We start from the raw sequence: 5,002 nt of genomic DNA on the forward strand, positions 1-5,002 counted from the left end.
GTTGCTGCATCATGTTCTCCAAATGATTTATAAGAATACTGAGTAATACTGGATGAAATATCCATCTCTGAGAAGTTCTGGTCATGATCAAACCAACTGCTAGTTCATCCACTAATGTAGTCACTGCTTACTGAGCCACTATCCTCTTCACTAAAACTTCATTCTCTGAGAACTCTGAGGTTTTCCATGCTGCATAATTATTCCACTGATATAAAGTCTTATTTCTTCCCATTCACTGGAGATTAAATTGATAGCTTCAGGCTATATTCAGGCCGTTTGAAGTTTAGTTTTGGAGGCTACTATTGACACATTCAAAACCATGGAATTTTATCAGTTCTTTCTATTAGTGTGAATGAATAGCAAGTTTTTGGATGTGAAATCTAACTTATTTCTTCATCAAGTAAGTTCTTTCAAACACTATGCATTACTGAATCACAAACTGCTTTCATTCGCAAACTTGCTGGCTAAGCCTCTTCAACTTCTCTGTTTCACTGCAAAACCTCTTAGGGACACTCTCTATGTAAAATTAGTTAGGAATAGATTTACTGGGACTTTTTTTTCTGTTTTCTAAGGTAGCATAGCAAATGGAGACTGAGTAACCAGACAGCCATTCCTGTGCTGGCAAACAGGAGCTGCAAGTGACTGTCCAACCCCATGCAGTGAAGTTAAGTAGTGACATTGAACCATCTGAAGAGGTACTGTTTTTTGCTTCTGCTTGGCTTGCTCTGCATTTTAAATAGCATATTTCCTCCAAAATAATTTAAAAATCAGTTCAAAGGTTGTCTTTCTGAGTGTTTAGCACTGGCCTCCACTTAAGCTGCTTTTAGTTCTACTAGTAGAAGAAATTGCAGCATTTTTAGTCTCTCCTGTCTGGGTCCTCTCATAACAAAATGCAACCTTCCTTACAGGTGTGCATACAGTCCTTCTGAGGAGCATTGTCATTGCTTGGTAAGTTACATTTCTTCATGCTAAAAGTAGATTTATGTCTTTTTAGTTGCTGATAAATTGCATTTTTTTCAGAGATTCTTAAATTTTGTTAATTAAATATTTGCAAAGATAACATTCTTGTATAATATATCCCAGTCTGTTTAAGCACAGAGGATTTGAAGTGCAGAAACTGCAGACGGATATCTAAAGTAAGAAGTGACAAACTGTACATCTGGGCACAGAATTGGTTGCTGGGAGCAGTTATACTCAATTTAAAACATTTCTGTTTCTAGGTTCATGTTCTCAAGGACCCATCTGTCTACCTGAGAGCTTGACTGTTTTCCCAAATGGGGAGTCTTGCCCCTAATTGTTAATCTCACCTCTTACAAGGTTCACTGGTACCACAGCTGCTGCTGTAGTGAGTTTGTGTTGTGGTTTTAAAGGAATCATGCTGCATACCTGGTATTGCTGAGATTCCTTAGCTCTTCACATGCCAATTCTGCCTTCTGTCATACTTTCAGTGTAGAAAGAGGAACATAAAGCTTTGGGCTAGATGGCCTTTAAATATCCCTTCCAACCCAAAGCATTCCATGATTGTTTAAATAATTTGTAGCCAAATTCACTCAGATCAGTTCTCCTAGTGATTTTTTTCAGAAATTCTTAAAAACATATAAGAATGAAATTAATCTATGTGTTTAGAACTTCATTTCATAACTGAAAATCAAATTTGGAGCAATGACGTAACCTTGAAAGCTTCATGCTCTTACCTTACTATGCAAACTTCAAAATTTGTTTATATTGTAGTGAGCTGAACAACATGAGTGCCATCCTGTGCTGGGCCTACTGCAATAGACATTTCACTATATTTAAAAACTCCACCTACCAAATCTTTACACAAGCAGCTCAAAAAAAAAAAATCCTGCTGAAACAAGTCACTTGTAAGATTATCTACCTGGCAGACACAGCACCTCAGCAAATCATTTAACAAGTAGGTTAAATTTCAGCCTTTAAAAAGGCAGGACATAGCTGTCAGAACCCTGCTGCTTCTGCACTGCAGGTCATGTAGCCATGTTAAAAGCTACCTCAGCAGTCAAAATACATTTATTTCAGAACCAAATAGTTAACACATCCAGGACTGCAGCGGTGCAGGTCTCTTCCTTCAGCTGACAAGAGGATAGTGGTCTAACGTAACTCTCTGGATATTCTTTGTTAACAGCAAGAGCAATAAAATGAAAAAGAGTTATAAATACTGCATAGCCACACATGCTGTTTTGAACAAATTTTGTAGTCACCTTCGAATTAACAACTGTTCACAGTTGAAATTCTTTGGCTTCTTTGTGGGTAACCTAAACAGAACACAGAATAAGGTTGATTATACTGATTTGTTTAATCCCAAATCAGCACATTTAGGGTTAAGAAACCTCAAGAGAGTTTTGTACTGACACTGTCATCTCTGGAGGAAAAGAAACTCATGGGTCAGTAGATCTGTCACTGAAGTCTGTTCTGGTTTTTTTAATAGTAAGCAGTAAATTTGTATTCAAGCATGTAAGTAAATAAGTTTGTTTCCTGCCTTCTCCAATGAAAATACTTCACATTGCATAATATTTACCAAAGAACTGCATTCTTTTCCATTTAAAGGTTTTCTACCAGCCCAAACGGAGAAACTGATAAGATAAAATACACATTGTGCATACCTTCAGCTGTGGCTTAAATTTTGGGCTTTACCCTCCTATACTGGCAAAACCCTTCTGAAGGCTTTTTTTGGTACAGCCTGTCTCTGCAGAAGCGATGACAGCTGTCTCTCTCTCCATGTCTGTTTGTATTGATAACCTAGGTTTCCACTCCTTTCCTATTCTGAATTCAAGTTATTCTCTACACACTGTGATAGCTGCTCATTATTGTGTTAATGACTTCCTTAACAGTTGTAGCACTAGGACAATCAACTTTTGTGTTGAGGATCTGTTTCAAAATTATCTATAGCTGTACTATCGCTACAGACTTTTCTTTTGTTTCCTTAAAGATTAAAGACCTATTCCTTTTGTGAGCACTAGCTGCTAGCATGCAGGACACAGCAGTGAAAGTTATCTACCTCAAGTAGAAGTGTTTACTGAAGGGTTATTTCCAACAGTAATGAAAACACTAGATATTGCATGTACTGTTTCATGCTAAATAAGCAGGCTTTTAATATATTTTTCTGATTCATTAAAAGAAGAGAGCTTTGCTTGTAGAATTCAAATGATGATTCTGACCTGGAAAAGCAAGTCTTAGCTTGCCTGGCAGAAACAAATCTCTTCATGACAGCCATTCCCTTTCAATCAACAGCTTTTTTATTTTAAGTCAAGTTACTTTACCTTAAATTTTATTTAAAGCTATAAGATGACACTTGAAAGAACGAAAAAAAGACATCAATGTAGACAGTTATGTTTAATCAAGAATTTGTGACATGCTTTTGTGTGGCAAGGCATCGTTAGTTCCCCAGCTAGTACCTCAGCTGAGCCTAATTAAGTAATGAACTTCAGATCATTCATAACTTTAAATCACGATTCCTGTCATTTTTTACTAGAACAAAGATGATATGTTTTAAAACAAAGAGCCACAAAGTTTCCTGCTATTTCATAGAATCTTTGATTCTAATTGGAGTTTTACAACTGTGTTACAGATTGCTGTAGTAATAGAACACTGATTTCTGTCAGTGACCTTTTTTTTTTTTAGTAAGAAATGTTCCAATCCATTTTCACAGGCCATTTCAGAAGTGGCATGATGTTGAATAAAGAGGAGACTCACTTTTTGCAGCATGCAGATTTGCCATAGGCACCTACTGTTCAAGGATTTTTACAGTAAGTTTAGATGGTTCTTCATTATAGTCCTTCAAACTTCTAGAATTATTCCCCAGGATTCTCAGGGATGTAAATAAGGTGTGACAGCTTCCCCTTTTCTTTGGCAGAGGCCAGGCAATTAATCCAAACCATGGGATTGTTTGTGTTCTGAGTCATTAAAGTGGAAAAAGCACATAATGGTGGGAAACAATGAAGCAGGATAGATGATCTTACATGAACCCTTTTAACACTATTCCCTAGCAAAAATTCCCTGAGGACTTCTGGCAGCTTTCATAGCTGTTTCTGTCCTTTGGCAAGACAGACCAAACTCTGTAGTGATTATTCATGTTGGTCAGTCCTGGGTGATGTCAGGGGAATGCACTGTTAGTATTTCCTACGGTATTTTCCAGCATGGTTGCGGTCTAGAGAACATTACTGTAGAGCTGGCAGCTGTGATCATTTCAAGCACTATGTCATCTTAAATGGGTTCAAAATCTCTCTTTGTGCTATAATGTATGTTGGTAGTCTGTTTGCACTAGCAGTGTTGTGCTGAGAAAGCTGAACTCATCAGAGTAGTGTCGAGATGTGGCTTTTTAACCTGTTTGTGTATATAAAACCAAGGACAGCATAGCTATATTCAGATGGAATTGCCACTCTCCAACTCATAAGTAGATTAAACTATGATTGAAGATAGTTATGGTAAACTGAGAACAGAAAGTAAAATTACCACCTTTACTTTCTGGCTATGCTTTACCGCCCTTGTTTTGTCTCAGTTGGCATGATTTTGGGATAAAAAGGCAGTTTGCTATCAAGCAAAGCATCAGCAAGTCCCCAAGAGGTGGAGGAAGTTGGCTGAAGCAGTTAACACACATAGTGACTGTTTGTGTATCCTGTGACTCTTTCATTCAGTGTAATGAGGCTAACTGTTCATGCTGCCAATGCCGGTTGATGGGATTTGGCAACTGTGTTTCATTTATGTTTATGTGTGTATCTAGGCAACATCTCCAAGCCACAGCTAGATAATTACTACTGTGAGGCACACTGGAAAACCAAAATGCTAGTGATTCATGTTTTAGCTTAGAAATCAAATTTGGCTGCAGACGCTGTTAATACGCTTGGTGTCAGAGGAGTTAGTTAATTCTCTGTCCTTTGGTACATGTGCATCCGAATTGCTGAGACATCATTTGTACATGATGCATATTCCTCAGTGAATTTCTGTGCTGCTTGAATACTTACACCTCTCTGACTTGCTCTGTTTA

The sequence above is a fragment of the Pogoniulus pusillus genome, chromosome 17, assembly GCF_015220805.1.
Source record: "Pogoniulus pusillus isolate bPogPus1 chromosome 17, bPogPus1.pri, whole genome shotgun sequence".
In the NCBI taxonomy this organism is placed as follows: domain Eukaryota; kingdom Metazoa; phylum Chordata; class Aves; order Piciformes; family Lybiidae; genus Pogoniulus; species Pogoniulus pusillus.